The sequence below is a fragment of the Pholcus phalangioides genome, unplaced genomic scaffold (genome assembly GCF_987345545.1).
Source record: "Pholcus phalangioides strain wild (caught in Gottingen) unplaced genomic scaffold, Ppha-v1.0 ptg000009l_1, whole genome shotgun sequence".
Taxonomy (NCBI): Eukaryota; Metazoa; Arthropoda; class Arachnida; order Araneae; family Pholcidae; genus Pholcus; species Pholcus phalangioides.
Window position 1 is genome coordinate 11671476 of NW_028301602.1, and position 19118 is coordinate 11690593.

The following is a 19118-nucleotide window of genomic DNA, read 5'->3' on the forward strand; positions in this document are numbered from 1 at the left end:
TAGTATTTATCATTCAAAATCATGGTGCACATTTTGTATGTAGATGTTTGCATAACAAAGCCATTGGGTATACAGTATAGGCCTATTCTAGGTTTTGTGATTATCATGCTACCCAATAGCATTCAATTGTCTTCTCTATTTTTAAGACATGAGGCGTAAACAATATTTACAATGCTCGGCAAAGAGCTAGAAATGAAAGTGCTTCATTTGTCAAAATTGATTGCATTGGTATTGAACAGTAAAATGTAAACAAATCCCTTTAAAAAAAGGGATGGACAATGCAGTAAAGCCATCCGTCTCACCTTGACTTATTTACATCAGACATTGTGATTCACACATTTTGCACTGTGTTTTTGAAAGTGGTCTCGAAAGGAGTGTCTTTGAAAGGAGTCATTCTTCACAATTTGCAGTGCATTGTCAAAGAGTTGGCACACACTGCACTTTAGAAGACTCCAAAACAAACCAAAAAGTAATATATATATATATATATATATATATATATCGTGAGTAGAGATGTGAGGTGAGAATATTCTCCTGGATGTAAAATTTGTAGAATAATCGAGAATATTCATTTTTCTTTTAAATAATTTAAATTTTTTTACTAATTTTGTTTATATTGCTAAACATAAATCGATTTTCATTGCCTGAAACCTTTACAAAAAACAATTTTTGGTATAATCACCCCCCGATGGCAACTTTTAGTTCGAGAATATTCTCCAGGTCATGATGAGAGGTTTTAAAAGTTTGGTTATGAAAATTTTAGAAACCTTTAGATTGAAACCTTAAATTATTTTAAAATTCGATACATTTTCAGAAATAAGTTCACAGCAAAAGAAATTAAATCAAAGTTGATTGATAAAGGAAGCTATTCATATATAATCACCTTCATTCTAAGAAGATAAGAACTGTTGTTTTCTTCAATGCACACACTTAAATTCTGTGCATCACTCACATTTCTTTAAAAGTTACGCCATTCAGCCATGTTGGTTTAATTTTCTTGCTTACAAACTTTAATATTGTGGTCTATAAACTTCAATATTCCCATCGTCTTGATAGGGAGAGAGACGGGGACTGAGAATATTCTCTCAAAGGACTACTATTATAAATTACTGGAGAATATTCTTATAAAAAATAATTATTTTCAAGTTATTTATCGAGATTATTTATTATAATGCATTAATTACATATATTCTTGATAATAAATACTTCCTGGAAAGACTGGTAACTGAAGAATATTCTCTGGAAGGACTATTATTAACTTCAGAATAATTATTTTCTATAAGAATATTCCCCAGTAATTTATGAAAGCAGTTCTTCCAGAGAATATTCTCAAGGATATTATATGTAACTATATTATAAATAACAGGAGAATATTCTCATCAAGAACTTATAAGAATATTCTCAAGTTATTTATAATAATCCTATCAGAATATTCTCAAATATTCTCCTTGATGTGAATAATCTTTCGGAGAATATTATCGAGAATTTTACATCTCTAATCGTGAGAAAAGAATTATCTGTAGTTGCTAATACCCCATTTTGGCCAAAAATTGTTTTTGTCACCAAGTCATTTCTGTTATTTTGCTTTTCTTAATTGCTCGATTTAATCTTATAGGATACAGAAATAGTGCTATGAAAAAAATTTAATTTAAAAGTCTCTTTAAAATGAAAAAAAAAATTAAAGAATTTTTTTTATAATGCATTTTATTATGATCATGTTGTCTAGGGCAGTGGTTCTCAACCTTTTCAATCCCGCGGCCCGGTTTCATTCATTTTTGTGAGTTGAAGGCCCGGTCAAACACACAACCAACGGAAAATGAATGAGGAAAAATGAAACGGCTAATCACTCTCGGCCTGGTATGAATGATATCAGGGCCCGGCGGTTGAGAAACACTGGTCTAGGGGTGTTTCTATGGTGTCTAGGGGTTACCTTTCTCCCCCCCCCCGTCCTACTTTTCAGTCCCGCTTTTTTTGTCTAATTTTTTGAGTGGGAGCCCTGAATCTTCTAAACTTTGCTCAAAGAAATGTTTTTTTAAATTTTGTATTTGTTTCTACATTCGATGATTATTCCCAATTCTTTTATCTCGACTAGTCTGGTGTCCCTCCTCCTCCAAAGTCCATCTATTTTCCTCGCTTGGCTGACCATAAATTCGAAAAGTTATCTATCTGTTCGCGTTCAGAATCTTATCATTGTGTACGGTCCTGATGGGAATTATGCAGATAAATACAGTGTATACCGGATTACACTTATTCGAACCGGTTGAACAATGAGGGAGTAGAAACAATCTTCTGTTGTCGGGGCGGAACAAAAAAAAACGCCGAACATTCAATTATTCTTCAGCATAGGATAGGGCACGTTAGATTTTAATGTTCTTGTTGTTCTTTTTTGGATCCATTAGCTGGGAAACACGAGGGGGGGGGAATTGGATGTTTTGTTGGTCAACGTGCAATTTTTTGAGCCGGGCGGTGGGCGGTTTTTTTCGGAAACGGGACGAGTATTAGAATTTTCCCTCTCAGAATATAGAAATATACCAAGCTTAATTGGTATGTTGTCATACGCTCGAATCTGATTCGAATGCTATTGAGCAGCTGGGCCATCTTAAGGAATAAAGCCCACCCTTGCACTGTCTGGAGGCCCTCTATGACGAGATTTAGCTCTATGATTTTCAGTGATTAGTACAGTTTGAATCTCCCTTTATCAGGAATGCCTTTAATCGCGAGCACTGCCTGTACCCATCATCAAAAGAACGCTTTTACGACAAATTCGACATACGAATGCATATATCAGGATGATTTCCATCCTTGAATGCAATTTGTTGTACAAGGTGTTGAACTGGAACGATATTTAAGTGATCGCGGAATCGAACGCTAGCATCAAGCACTCAGGGTACCTTAGGGAGCGCCGTGGTGGTCGCGAGAAAGGGGTTGAAGGTGCCTGGCTTAGAGCTTTAAAAGAGGGCTCAAAAATAATTGGTTTAGAAGCTAATAAAGGGCTGGACATTGCAGAAATTTGTATTATCGATGAAAATTTCCTCATCCGAAGGAAAAATCTCAAATTATTTGAATAATTTCATTGCTCACTGACCCCCTCCTGAATTCTACCAAAACGCACGTATCTTTCAATAGACCAGACTTTTTTAGGGCACCCTCTTTCATGTTGCCAGGTATGCTGATATAAATTCCAAGCATTTTGCGCTGCTCTCTGCTTGCAGTTTAGTAACTAACTACACAAAGAAAATTTTAGGAGCTAATTTTTTAGTCGCCTTGGTGACCTGGTGCTTGGGATTTGTCCAGCCCTAATAATCGCACACAAAATCTTTGGTTCCGATTTCAATATTTTAGCCGCCGTGGAAACTTGCTGCCTGGGATTTGTGCAGCCCTACCCTAGGGCTTGACAAATCCCAGGCAATTAGAAAATTGGTATTGGCGACTAAACTATTTTTAAGGAAACAGTTATTTTCCGGATGTTATGCTGAGGTGAGCTCGGAAAGAAAAGTCATCACGTCTCCGCCGGGACTCGAACCCAGACCCTCTTGCATACCGGGCAAGCATGCTACCATCTACACCACTGGAACTTCGACACCACTAAACTATTTTTGTCTAATTGCTTACTAAATTTCAGACAGAGCAGCACAAAATGTTTTGGCTCTATAGTGGTATGTCCGCCAACATGAAAGAGGGTCACTATGCCCTGAAAAGGTCAAAAGCAGCATTATTTTGGACATTTTTCTCATTGCAATTGGATTGCGCACTTGTTTCAGATTCGAATTCCGGCCAAATATTTTTCATTGCCCCTTTCCTTCTGTGCGAAAGAAAAATGGCGCGAATAAAGCAAACAAGTTTTACTAATAACTAGGGGTTATAATAATTTCCCCAAGGGCTCGAACAAAAAATAATAATTCATTACCATCATATACGTACGTAGTGCGTGGAAACTAGAGCCCTAATTGTATATCTTGTGTGGCAGAGATAATTTCAAGGACGTTTTTTTGCATTCAAGAGACCTTGTGTATGTATACCATGTGTGTTTCCTGATGAATGAATGAGACAACGACGCCAGACAGTGGCGACTTTTTATTTGCTGCCGCTGCACACCTGCTGTGCTAATTGGTAGGAACCTGACAGGGTCTTTCTACATATTTTTTGCTTTAAAAACACGTGATCTATAGAGCCCGCTTCTTTTTCTCAAGACATTGTCTTCCCCCATTCAGGACGCGTTCCATATATATCGGGGTTGAACGTGGTTATCATTGAAATCGCGAGATTAATCAGCTATGGGATTTATAAAATAACGTATTTTGATGGTCATATTCCCCCGAAGAGAGCATGACCTTTATGACCATCCCTAATCAAGATAAATTGGAAATTTCTCGGAAAATATCTCGCTAGTTTTTCTATTCGTGTTGATAATATGAATTCGAGATTATGGATTATTTAATATTATCTCGTGTTTCCCTCGTGTTGATCATGCGCTGTCAGCTCTCTTGGTTTCGACGATAGATGGCGTTGGAAAGTTTCTTATGTTCCGATCTAATGGAGAAACGAAGTCGTGTGATAGATACTACGCGATTACTCATAGCCTGGGCATCTCGTGGTGTATTTTTATTTTTTTTTTCCTCTTTCCGTTCCGTGGCTTTTGTTGTTGTAATTATTCTTCCGGTGCTGACATCTATGTTGTAATATGGCACTGGAGCAGGTGCACGCATATCCTCTCCGCTGATGAGAGACTAATATTTTCATTGTTTTTTTTCCTCTTCGGGGTGCAACGGCGACGATAGTATGCAAAAAGCACCGAGTGGAATGAGTGGTTTTCCATAAATTTCATTTACATGCAATTCATAAATTTTGAAATTATAACGCATTGAAGTGCTTATAACTGTGGCAGGACTTAACGTGAGTACTGTGAGATTTTTCTCTTGTCTATCAGATTTTTATGGAGTTGAATGACAAATTACTCTTAAATTGATTTCTCTGGTAAATCTGTGATGTAAAGACCTTTAGCTTGTCTTGTAAGGCATGGTCGAATGGTTTGAGCATTTCAGTTTCTTCTGAATGTCTTGTGCCTTCTATACGGTGCACTCCAAGAGGATTAATTCTCTCGCCGGCATTGACGAGATATCTCGCCTTCTCAAACACCTTTTTAGCAGTGGAAAGTTCAGATGTTTTATAAAGCTGATTTCCCCCCCCCCCCAGAACATATTATCCAATTCCCTTACTTTGTATCTGCTAAAAGAAAGACCACTTCATGAAAAGAAAAATGCCGCAATTTACAAGGGGTTTAGTTAGCTGCTAATGCTTGTTAGAGGGTTGACCAATATTTTTCGGTTCCCTTTTATCTCCCCCCCCCCCCGATATGAATTGAGTGGTTTTAACCTTTCATTTATATCGATAGGGGGCGTGTTCTCTGCGACAATAAATGAAGCCCACGGAGCCCTTAACCGTGTTTCTCAAAGTGTGCATCGCGGCTCCAAGGGACGTCGCGACGAGCTAAAGATATTGATTTGTTTGCTTATTTATGCTTTGAAGTGGTTTCTATAAGTAAAAATATCTATTGAACTATTCTAGGGAGCAGCAGATGAACCATGAATTGGGCAAGGTAGTCGCTGACAGCCACTGCCTCAACAGAATGATATTCATTATACATATAGCTATGCAAAAATAAGTTAATTTCCTCGTCCAAGTTCATAAATTCCCCACCCCCTGAAATCCCATGGACCCTTGAACTGAATGGTAAGTTGAACTGCATTCATTGATGTACACCATCAGGGGCTGGGGTTATTAACCTTTGTTAGTCGTGACCTATGAAGATCTGTTTGATTTTAGAAATTAGTGGAACCAGTGGCGCCGCATGTGCATTTGTAAAAATCAATTCACAGGCTTACTATGACCGATCTCGGAACCTTGCGACTTAAATTTGGGTCTGAGCCATAGGTTAAGAACCCCTGATGGGAACCCCCGCCCCCAAAAAGGAAGCCGTATTTATACCGTTTTCGGGATCTCTCCCAATCCGGTTGTTTTAGCAGTCTCTCTCTAGAAGAATCATGAATGTTTATTGGAATCTGTATAAATTGACTACCCAAGAGGCCCTTGTGTCGACACTTTAGCCAAGTGGTTACTTTATTAGGTTTTACTGTGTCTTAAATTTTTTGGTTAGCTGCAAAATTTTAATTTATTGTTTTATTTACAACTGTCTTTTGTGGAGTTTATTTTTTAAATCAAATTTTATCTATAGAATCTTAATCTAGAACTAGCCGGTTCCGAGCTGGGATATAACCGGTAATTGTTATCCCCAAAGTGAAAAATTCCCTTATCTGCATGCGCCAGTGCTGTCTCTGCTTAATTTTGCTCATTCATGGCTTATAATTCATTCACAAAGTTATGAGTGTGCTTCCTATTGTAGCTGAATGCGTGAAAGTAGAAAGATATTCGTATGGCGTTGCTGGGTAGAACTGGAATATGTTGCGTCATTCAAGTTTTTTTTTTTATACTTTGATAACGGCTTTCTACGAAACACTAAGTTGCTGAATACTTACCACCACCACCACTACTACTACGCCGTACATACACCTCGTACGGAATTTCTAACAAATCTGCACATGCCCGAGAATGCGTGTTCTAACGTATTTATGTTGTCGAATTGCGCTTTTTTTTTGTATTCGTGCTGGCATCTGTCTTCCATTTTCTGAAGTAAAGACGGAAATGATTGAATTTTCATGCTATGTGAGTACTGTGTTGTAGGTCTGCCTACTCTCTGTGGAGAGTCGCCAGAGAATGCCAGCATTTGCACCTCGAAGCTGGAAAACTAACTTCAGCCGACCACCATTGTGCCGTCAACGGAGTTCGAACTCGGATCTTGGGCCGAGAGCCTAGCACGATGCTCTAACGACCGCACAGCAGAGCTGAATATTTACCGTGTAATGTGGACCTATCATAGGCGTACGCAGAATTTTCTGAAGGGGCCGTTCAAGTATTACGTCATCATCGATGACGTAATACTTTGGCGTACGCCAAAATGGGACCTATGTTATATACAATACATATTCTGTACGCAAATAAAATAGGAATTGGATTTCAGACAATTTCTCTCAAAATTGCATTCTCAAAGCTATTGTCGGAAATGTGTATGTGACGTCAATCATTGTTAGGGAAGGTGATGTTCTCAGTGGGCTTTGAAGATGTTGCATTGGCATTGTTGAGAACGTGTGAGATTATGGGAATTGTTCGGGATGCATCATAAGTATTGTTGGTGTCACTGTCGAAAATTTGGTGCCATTCATTGTTGCCGAGATGAAGTTTTCAGAGGTGTACTCTGGAATAGGCACTCTTGTGAATGTGTCGTCAGGAGCATTGTAGGCAATGTGTTAACGGGTATTGTAGGCAATGTGTTAACGGGTATTGTAGGCAATGTGTTAACGGGTATTGTAGGCAATGTGTTAACGGGTATTGTAGGGAATGTGTCATCAGGGACATTGTTCGGGATGCGTCATAGGTATTGTTGGTGTCGCTGTCGAAAATTTGGTCATTCCTTGTTGGTGAGATGAATTTTTCAGAAGTGCTGTGGAATACGCATTGTGAATGTCGTTTGGGGTATTGTTGTGAATGTGGTCATGGGCATTGTAGGCAATGTGTCGTCAGTGCGTTAGGGGGGGGGATGAGTGTTATCAGGAGCTTTGTAGGGAATGTGGGCATCGTTCGGATGCGTCCTAGGTACTGTTGGTGTCGCTGTCGGAAATGTGGTGCCACTCAATGTTGGAAAGGTGAAGTTTTCAGTGGGGGGGGGGGGCCTCTTGAATAGGTATTGTTTGCAATTCGTGCGCCATGAGCAGGGCTTGACGAATAAAAAAAATGATTTGTCAGACAAATTTGTTAGCAGCCAAGCGCATTTTTTTCCAAGAAAAAGTCCTAAATGGTTTTTCGACTTTCCTGAGACTTAATGAAACCCTTTTTAATATCGGAAGATACATTATGAAATCGAGAAAATTTTAGCACATTTAGGCTCTGATTTAACAATGAAATGTAGAAAATTTTCGGCACCAATACTGATTTTTATAGTTGCCATAGTGATCTGGCGCCTGGAATTTGCCCAGTCCTGGTCGTGGGGCATTGTTTTGGAATTTTTCATTTGTTCGGAATTTGTCATTGTCGGAAATGTGACGTTTCCAGAGGCATTGTTTGAAATGTGTCATAGTCGTTGTTGGTGTCATTGTTAGGAAAAGTGACGTATGAAGATGCGTCGTTGGGAGCGTGTAGAGAATTAGAGCTAGATCGTCCTAAGAGCGATGTTCGCTACTTATCTATCTATAGAAACTTGGAACCCAACGTTTGTTTCTACTGATTTCTGTAAACTGCTATCTTTGAATATTTAATGATTTTGATTAGAGGTGAATTTTATTGTCGGGCACTTATGACAATGGGTTTAAGTGTTTAGAGTTGCTATAGAAGCATTATTGTTTATTCAAACCAGGGCGTGACAAAGTCCTGTCGCCAGATCGTCATGACTAGAAAATGGGTACTGGCGCCTGAAATTTTCTAATATTTCTAAATTGGAGTCCAGGTATGACACACAATTTTCTGATTTCACGACAGTCCGCTTTCCAACACATTAATCATTAAGTGTTTAAAAGTCTGGAAAAAAAAGCTATTTAGGATAGTGTCTTTAAAGATAACTTCGCTTAAAAAATTCGGGCTGGTACCTTTTTTATAGTTATTTGTCAAGCTATATTTTAGCACATTCGTTGAAATCGCGTTCGAGTTTCATCTAAAAATTCATACTTATTATTGTGTAATCCGTCTATCCTTCAAATACTTGGATGGGATATAATGTGTATAAATGAGTGAAGTTTGAGGTTTTAAACCCCCATGGCCGTTGGAAACAATCGTCGTTTTATATGTAATCTTTCCGATTCGTATTCTCAAAGACGTTTGCTGGTCATTTTTCAACCATATTATTCTTTGTTCCTCGATCATGTCGGTCTGTGGTTATGGCTAAGTCACTTCCTTATTTTGATTTTTATAATATAAACACGCAGTAATTCGCAACAGGCGAAAATCCTTGAAATGATGCGTGCTCGGTAATACGTATATTTAGGAAGAGAATGAATGGCCACGCAATAGTTACTCGCTTTCGTGTAGTCAATCGGATTTGATGAGTTCCCATCGCCACGTAATTGTGTACACTTCAAACTCTCTCGATTTTTTTTTTTTGACCCCTTTCAAATTTTATTGGCAGTCCTTGAACCAGCGAGATTTTTTCTTATATATATATATAGAGAATGAGGTCCCTTGTGCGTTATTTGCGCCTTATTTTCATTTTGAGTGAGTTTTTCAATAGTTCTTAGAAAAGAAATATTTCTCCTCGAAAAATGACTCACGACGTAACCGGTTTCCTCGTTGACTACATGAATGCAGTACGGATTTCGCTTTTGCTGGGATTTGTGCGTACGGATCGGTAATGCATATGGGGACGAAACCGCGCTCCCCTTCCCCCCGAAGATTATGGCCATGCTTCAGCTGCTTTTTACCTTGATGAATAGCCACCGATGGAAAAATTTTCTGTTTGACCTGGAAGTTTTTTGAAGTCCTCAATAGATTGTGATGATGATGAGGCTTGATGAACCCGTTTTTGGTGTTTCCCTTGTAATTTTCACTTTACACCAGAGTTTGGCGAATTGTGATTTCTCCCCCCCCCCCCAATCATTTCAATAAACATTACAACCTCCCCTTCCTCAGAGAAAGTTATGACGGTTTTTGGTCATATTTTTCCGGGACATTTTTTATCTCGCTCTGATAATGGCACATTGAAAATTTTAGGTGCCAATACCAATTTATATTCGCCATAGTGACCTGGATATGTCAAGACCTGCTTTTTACCCCTTCACGTTTGGACGAGATATCTCGTCCAAACGCAAATGGAAGAAATTTATTCCTGCTCTTCCCCTCCCCCATCTTTTCCTACCATCGCGAAGCTTTATTGTTACTATGAAAACGGAACGAAAGTTGTTTTCCCCCTTCCCACTCTTTCTACGTTCCTCTGTAGTGATTGAACTATAACTACTGCTGTCACCTATCACAAAAAAATAAGACTTCGGTGATTTTTCGATTGAAATTGAGATGACCGGTTTTTATTAATACAACACATAGAAAAAGTCAATATAGCATAGTTAATAAATATTTCTTGAGAAATAAGATCAGTTGAATTGTCAAGTTTGCTTTTAAATTGTAGCAGTTGCTGTTTACATGTGGTGAATTAATTAGTTACGCGAGCAATAACAGTACTCAATTCGATTTTGGCTTTTATATCTTTTGATTATAATTACAAAAAGTTTGCGCATCTTACTAATGTTAATTTACTGCACACAAATATCAACTGTTAAACGTTTTAGGCAGACTAGACAATTCGACTGATATTATTGCTTAAAAAATATTTATAAATGTCTTGCTATATTGATTGTACCTATGCGGCGCATTAATCAAAAGTCGGTCATCTCAATTGCAATCAAAGAATCGCAACAGTTGCATTTATTTCATAGGTGACAGCAATAGTTCTAGTTCAATGATGTTTCTTATATATATATATATATATATATATAAAATTCATAATGATTACTCAGTTCCCCCTTGCCGCATTTTACTGGCAAACGTTGATTCTAAAGGCATGCTTCCACTTATGAAAAGGTATCCAAGTGATGTGTAGAACTCTGCCATTCATATGGCAGGGGTTGTATAGTTATCAAGATACAAAAATAAACTTTTTATATGAGCACCTTGTTCTCTAAAACCCAATTAGAAACTTGTCGCCCTGTCTCTCCTGAAAAAAAAAAATATTAATGTTTCTAAGTGCAATATTCGCAGATATTTGAATTCAAAAATCGAGGTAAAGTTGGAGAAAAACCCATGAACTTAACTGACAAAGCTCCTTTTCCTGATTTATGCTGTTCTTTCAATCTGCTGATTTTTTTTCAAGTGACACTGTCTCGTTAGAACTCAAAATAAAAAACTTGGTGAGATATTAGTAACAAGAAACTTTTCTTCTTTAAAAGTTTTCCGGGATTTTCAAGGGTCCTGTGGTTTTTGATCATGCGGATCCCTGGTTGGAAACCCATGCTATAGATAAATTGAGGGGATCCTATAGGCTCAGGGCGGTATGGGAACATTTGTTTTTCTGAGACTGAAGTTTACAAAACCCAACTTCAGTCTCAATCTCTTTGCCTTCCCAGATAAGCTATCGCCCAATTTGAGCACTGCTGCAACTGTACTGAACGGGTGCACCAATTGACTGGCAAGTTTTGTGAAAGTGTCAGCATTGTATCTTCATAGGGAAATTTTTTGGTATTAATTGCTATACTTTCCAAAAGTGCTGAAATTGATGGTCGTGAAAGGGATCTGATTTCAAGCCGATTTTTCTAACCAGAAATCATTGACTAATCTCCGTACAATACGATAAAAAGCTGATAACGGCAGCTGAATGCGGATTCAGAGTACGAGCATGAGTAATATGTGTACATAATCACCATAAGTCATTGTTCTTAGAGAGCTTTGTTATCCCACTTGAACATAGCCTATGTGTACATTACAAATGACTCATTCTGCCCGTACATATAACGATAACTTATCTGTTTTTAGGGGAGAGAGTTGCTCTCATTCCTTATTAATTTGCATTTCCCCTCCCACGCGGGCATGACTATCACACGTATATAAGCGAGACAAGTTAATCGTTAGAGCGTGTGATTCGCCAGTAACGAGAGGAAACTCGAGAAATGGTTAATGACTGTCAGTGTTGCAATTGGAGGGGAGCGAGTTCTGTATGATCGACGTTATCAGTATATCGGTGGATATTATATATACACGACAGTTTGCACACGACATGACGTGACTAGGCCGATTTTGCTTGATAAAGTTTCGACTGAAGCTCCCCCCCTCCGTCCGAAAAAAAAAAATTTTCAGCCATTTAGCTTTTACGGATTTCCCGTTTTTGTATGACTGATGATAGCGGTTGTCGTGTCGTACATGGATTTTGTGTGAATTTACAATACTGAAGCACGGAAATCCTTTGGTAACTATACATAATTTTTGTTGCTTCTGGTTAAATCGTTTCATAATACATGGGGGGTGGGGGGGAGAGAGAGGAAGAATGGGATACTTTTTTTTCAATATTTTTAAAATTGATTTCGCCAATAATAAAATATAATTGATGAAGCAAACACCTTATCACTTTTAGAATAGGGACTAAATATAGCGCTTAAAAATAAGTAAAATTTTATTTTTTATGCGAAATTTAAATTTGCAAAAAATTTGTCCTATTTCTCCCTCCCCATGTGAAGTCATCAACTCTTTCAGCGGCAATCCCGAGATATCTCGTTGAACTTGTTCTGCTTTATTTCTGTCACCCCGAGATATTTCGTCTTCTAAAAACGCAGTGAAGCTGTTTTTACAGTTAGTTTTCCTCCCCTCCTTCAACCAATCAACTGCCAATAGGTGGAGTCGGCTCTTGTTCAATGTTAGATAAAGAGTGAGGGGGGGGAGGGGAGAAAAATAGAGAAAGAACTGTACGCTTAGTATATAAATGATACAAAAAGATTTTTCTCTTCCTAAAGTATTTCTCTTCCTAGAAAGCCACAACACACGGCAGATTTTTTGTATCGTAGTCGGGTAAATAAAAGCGATGTCCTGAGTAAAATTTCTTGTAGGGAAAAGCAGTTATATCTGCTCACAATAGGGAAAAGTTCTCAAAATACGTGGCGATTTGGAAAGGTTTCGCAATTTTAAATGTGGCAGTCATAAAATACGGATCATGAAAATTCTAAAAACCACTTAAAGGGTTAAGAAAGAAATGATATTTTATAGACGGGTTTATTGATTTCTAATTGCCTCTTAAAGGGTCAAAAGTAGAAATTTAATTAGTATTGAATTGCGATATATTTAAATTATATCAAACATTAAAGCCCCGTTTACATGGGAAATAGAAAAGGCTGGTTTGAAACCCCCTTTCTATAATTTTCACTCTACAATAACTGCTTTCTATTTCTACTCCCAATGCTCCCGCAATATTGCACATTTAAACGTAATGTAGTCGGCCCGCTTAATCAGATAGCGTATAAACTGGTACTCCCGCTCAAATGGATAAAAAATCTTCCGCACAAAATCCCCCCCCCCCCCCCCAAGACAATGTTTCCCGCTTTGATAATTTCTACTTTTCCCCGCTTAATCGAATATTACGCTTCACGCGTCTACTGTTAATACACATCAACCACTATGCACATAATATTTCTTTCGAATGAAACATTTGGAATTGATAGAAAATTTAAAAATATGTAATATTTATAAAAAAATAAGTAGTTTCCGGCCCCCAGGTATTCAAGCTGTCTTCAATATGTATGTACATTTAATTATTTTATTTTTGTTCTCTTTTGAGCCAATAGAGAGCGCTAACTTTCCTTATGAAGAGTAAAAATCATTGGTATTGTTATCATTGTGTATAAATAAAATTTTCTTTTCATTTTTTTATGTCTGATTTATTCATTCCTTCATCAGTTTTCGATGTACAAACTATACCAACGTCGTAAAATGGCAACTACTTTCAATGCATTACAATGTTGCACCAGAGTTCCCCGGTAAAAAAAACGGAAATTATTTTTTGTATAAAGCCTTGAATTCTGTGTTTTAATTGCTAGATGTTGTACCAACATGAATATTAGGCTTTCGACTTTACTTTCCGTATTAAAATTTCGAGTTTGCACGTTTTTTTTAAACTAAAACTCATTGAATCCGTGAAAGAATGAAAATGTGTAAACTATTGAGCAGTATCGTGCAAATCGGAAACACATCCACCAATTGTACAATAAAAAAATCTTGTCTATAGAGAATTTGTTTTATAGTTTAGTTGATGCTGAGAATGGCCCTTTGATTAAACACGTCGAGTAAATTGAGATACCTGCAGCATGTGTGAAAACTGAGTTGCCACCACTCATTCACCTTATGAGGATGACTCGTGAATAAAAGAACTTTCTACAATAAAAATGTTAATCTATGAAGTTAATTCGGGTTTCGAATTTTCTCGAATAGACGGCTTCGGTTAAAACCATCAATGATGGTAAAGGAACGTATTGAGCATTTTCAAAAAGAAAATAACGCGTCCGAGGAATTTTTGTATAATTAGATAATGTGCGTTCTGTTAGAAGTGTGTTTATCAGCCGAAATTTTTAATCGGAATATCAGGGAAAGACGCACAAAAAATAGTCTATTTCAGGGCTTCACAAATCACATTCGTTAGGTCGCCATCGCAACTAAAAATTCGTTATAGGTGCGTGAAATTTCTTATGCATGTGATTTTACTAAATTTGAGTCCTCTGAACGGATATTTTTTTTGGGAATTTATCAGCAAATCTACCAATCAAGAAAGAGTTAAATTCCCTTAACCCTTTTAAAGGGCAGAAATTTTTCCGAAACCCGTAGAAAACTATTAAACAAGTGGGGCACCATCTGTCCCGGCCTTCGAAGGGTTAAGCCCCTCTATGTACAGGCTTTTGGCAACGAATTTGAATGACGTTTGCAGTTGAACTAGAATAGATAAATTTCTTAACTGTGGTGTCATTGTTTACACAAAGTTTTTGAAGGAAAAAAGATGGAAAGCAGATTTTTTCCGTTCTTTTTCTCATTCTCACAGCTACATACAGATCTATCCTTTCCCTATGTATACTATGCATTAATTGTTTTAATCGATTAAGGTATGAAAGATGAAAATTTAATGCTGAGGTAAAAAGGAAAAAAAAATTCATTTATAGGGTTACCAGTAGGAAGAGAGCTCGAGTGTATTTCTTCCATTTACACAGGGCCGAGATATCTCGTCCCCTAATCATTACTGGTCAAGCTTCTATTCAAGCCCTGATGTATACCGTATACCGGATTTTGCATTTTTTGATATTAAAAGTGAGGCTTGTTGAGAATATTCTGAGTTATTGGTCGGTACCGCCGCGTATTGACGTCATTACTGGATCGATAATTCATTCCATTCAAACTAGAAGCAAACCATGTTCAATGCAGGAGCATTTTTGCATTCAATTTCCCAGACACTTCTCTCTTCAAATCTATGTCTGGAAATGATGAGCCAGAGAAAATTGGTTACACAAAGCTCTGCTCGATCAATGGAAGAACAATCCTCTGCTTGATGTAGTCTAGACGACTCTAATCGGATTTTAACCGCGCGCATACCCCTTCCCTCACACAGTAGCCGTTCTGGCAGAGAACGTGATCGTGTGTGTACGGTCGATTAAACCAGGTTATACATACATCCATAATAATTAATGGACCAGTCGTGACATAAGCCGTCCTTTTGAAAAAAAGTAGCTAGCTGTTCATCCGAGGTTCCGAATCCAAAGTTGTGGATTTCACCTGTATGTGTAGAAAGGCGGTTCCATAATTTAGTTTTTATAATATCTCTTAGCGAAAAACATGCAATTATGTAGTGAAGCGAAAACGAGAGAATTACTTCATTGATTATTCATGTTCGAGATATTTTCTTCTGGTGGTCTCCGTCTACTTAATTGCATTAATTGAGCGTGGTTTTTACTCACCTGCTGCCTATTGGTCTTTAATTCCGTACCACCAAAGTAGTCCGTCCCGATTATTTTTTCTCATTATGAAGTATTTAATGCTGGCAAAATTGGTGGCAGAAATCCAATTTTCTTGTTGGTAATCCATTCCTGCTGGTATATTCACTGCCTAGGTTTATATTGCAGCTGGTTTCTCGGGCGGAGTTTTTTTTTTTCTTTCTCGGCTTTTTCCCCATTTATCACCCGTCAATGTTTATGCAGCTTGGCCGTAATCGAACGCTGGAATCTACGAGCATTCCGAGTATTTGCTGGAATAACCCCCCCCCCCCCCCCAATATGTTCAGTCGGAACAAGGAGTTCCCAGAGAACGAAAATATCCTATTCGGTTTGCTATGTGGAAGAAAAATGGACAAGACTTGGCTTCTATTCAATTCAGCCGGTTCTACTACCCAAAGGAATGGGTGTCCCTGAATTCGGTTTCTGTGGAACTACACTTGGACCGTATTTTCCGGGAAGCAGATTAATTAATCCTTTTCACCTTCCGTGTTTTGAAATTTTAAGAGATCAGCATGACATTATTGCATAGGGGTTGAGGGAAAGAGAATATTTGATTAGAAGGTATCATTAAAAAATTATTGTTTCGGGGTTATTCAAACACGCTTCGCGTTATTTGTAGTTTGCGAGCAGTAAAAAATGGAAAACACAAAGTGACAACGTCTATGAAGTCCGATTTCTGTTTCTTTTCATTTGCAATTAGGACCTTCAACTTTGAATGGGCTGTGGTAAAAGCGGGCATTCAGGAACCCATGACCGTGGCCAAGGCAACACCCACTAAATGAGAACGTATAGGTGTTGGCCATGGACGAAACTGAAGGGGCGCAAAAGAGAACCACCTCCCCCTGGGCGGCAGTCTCCATAGTGTTTGAAATTTTAAGGGATCATTCTTTTTGAAAATACTTTAACTTCAAAATATAATGCAAATAAAAAAAACATGGTTATAGCAGGGCTTGATAAACCCCAGGTCGTCATGGCGACGAAAAAATCGGCGTTGGTGCCTAAAATTTTCTATGTGTGACTAAACTGGAGACAAAGAAAAATCCATAATTTATGTCAGCATTTTCACCAACATGGGAAAAACCACCAAGGCTTCGAAAAGCATAAAGAAAATTATTTAGGTCTTTTTTTGACAGGAAAAAGTATACTTGGCTCCTGGGAAATGTTGTTAATGTCTACCTTTTTTTCAATTTGTCAAGGCCTGGATTAGAACTATGGGAGTTTTACAGAAGAATGGCGAAATGTGGTTTTTTTTGTAAAATGATGGAAAAACTTTGTTATGGCTCTCTTATGGACAAGAGCACCCCCACTTGTGGATGCAGAAACGAGGCTCAAGCTTGTAAAACGATGATTTCAAAAAAAAATTTGAGCATTTTTCGCTTTTATATGTAAAAATTATTTTTGTTTGATATAAATAACATAAGGATATAAACTGAATGTATTTCGAATGGTAAAATGCATAAATGTTTTATATTCAATCAACATAATTTTTTGATTAACGTCAAGTTATAACCTATTTTATTCCTTGTGGCACGCAGTTTTCAGAAAAACACTGCTCCAGGCTACGACTTCGACGAAGGGTCCTGAGTAAAGCAGGAATTTAGCTGGCTCCTGCGACTAGGGTGGAAGATGTTTGGTTAGCTAGTGAATAAGTATATCACTAGCTAACCAAATGTGGCGTATTGCATTATAACGCATTCTGTTCGTTTTTATTCTGCATACCGGTTTGAAATCAACCACTTTACTTAAATTAAACAGATGGTTTAGTTTTTATTCGATAGGTGGTAGCAGGGTTCTATATTTTTTGCATCATAAATATTCTTGCAATTTTAGAATCAATCGCAGAATTTTCATCCCTTTCGGACACCTCCCAGGCGCCAGGTCACCGCGGTGACTGTAAAGTTAGTATTGGGGAAGGGGCTCCTAAATATTCTGTATTGTGATTGCTAAATTGGAGTCTATGAATGACACATTTTTCTGATTTCATGGCAGGGTCTTTTAACATAGGAAAAATATATAGGAAAGGAAAAGTCATTATTTTAGGCCCGTTTTTCTTGAGATTGAAATCATTCTTTTGGTTCCTAAGAAATTTGGTTGGTGCCAAAATTTTTTTAGATTTGTCCAAGCCCTGCTCTATGATAGAGCCGTATAATATCTAATTGTTTTGTAAACCTCCATGTTAAGTTTGATAATAAGTCTTCTCTTCATGAATACCATTTGGATATAATTCGCTGGATGTGGAGGTTTTCCAGATCAGCCCAGCTGCAGTATAAGATTCCAATTTTAGCAGTTTCATTACATGACAGGCCATGACCGCACCGGGCTAGTAAATATTAGGACTGTGAAAATAGAACAAAATACTTTGATTATTAGTCACATTTGTACCACGACTACCAAAAAGAAAAGCATTTGCGAAATTCCATGTATTTGTGATTGGACACTTGTATCATCGCCGATGTTCAAATTTAATAATTTTTTCATTTTCGTTTTTTTTATTCCTTCGTCGGGCATGTGGTCGAAAAAAAATACATGCCCAATCCTAATTTTTAAATGCCCTGGGCAGATATAGTCCAGCCCTGGAATATATGGCTAACTTTCGGGAGCCTTGGGCAAATTCCCCAACTTGCCCTTGTCGAAATCGGGCCCTGCACGATCCTACTCCACCCCACCATTACCCTGAATAATCGAAGTTCCGCTGTTTTAACATAAATCCGATATAAATCTTTTCTTAAATCATGTATTATAATTTGTGTGAAAAGTAGCCCCCTCCCCCTATAAATCATTGAACTGTACGTGCGATCCCTCATTTTACGAGAACCTATGGCCTCTGGCCCTGAACCTCGAAGGCCTCAATATTTTCATCTGGCATCTCGTTTCAAATGAATAGGACTCCTGTCACCTTTTCTTGTGGCACTTTGAGACTTTTCTTATTTCCTCTGTCACTATCCATTATACCATGTATTCGAGGGGGAGGGTTCAACTCTAATATTTGACCTCAACCCTCGCACCCACATATATATATTCTCGTAGCCCGTTACATTCTGAGCGCATAGTTTGCAAAGTTCTTGAGATTCTTGAGGCCTTTTCAATCGAAGTTTTTTTCTTTTTATAAACGGGATCCGATGACCTTTTTGTTGTTACTCTGAATGACAGGGAGATGACTAATGCTTTGTGTGTTTGCCATGAGAACGTTTTCATGATCATTGCTCAGGGAGTTACACAAGGTCACACAGCCATTGGGGAGTAACTGGTGACTTCGAAAACATGTTTCATTGATTGTTATGGTATTGGGTTCGACATTTTGTTAGAGTTCATTAAATTATTTGTGTTGAGGAAACTGGAATCCCTTGCTTCACGATGAAGAAAACTTTCTAATAGATTCGTAGTAATGAAATTTAGAAGTAAATTAAATTAGGTGTCATATTGACGGCTATGTTGGGCGTGGCTTTAACTTTTCTGCAGATCACTTGCTTGTTATGCTATTACGCAAACCTTATAAAGAAAAATGGTGTTTTA

The 19118-nt window shown here is 37.8% G+C and overlaps 1 protein-coding gene across 5 annotated transcripts in view; it reads left to right on the top strand.

The window, feature by feature from the left end:
- Positions 1-19118, top strand: part of LOC149081762 (uncharacterized) — a 97575-nt gene that overhangs the window by 34338 nt on the left and 44119 nt on the right. Inside the window, exons 1-2 of one of the 5 annotated variants that reach the window (XM_089237196.1) lie at positions 4568-4893; positions 5566-5730. The exons of 1 other annotated variant lie outside the window; for it this stretch is intronic. The gene's annotated coding sequence lies outside the window, so the exon portion shown is untranslated. Of the gene's footprint in view, positions 1-4447; positions 4894-5565; positions 5731-8464; positions 8555-11721; positions 12053-19118 lie in introns of those variants that run through there. 3 more of the 5 variants (XM_089237194.1, XM_089237197.1, XM_089237195.1) reach the window with 3 other exon arrangements.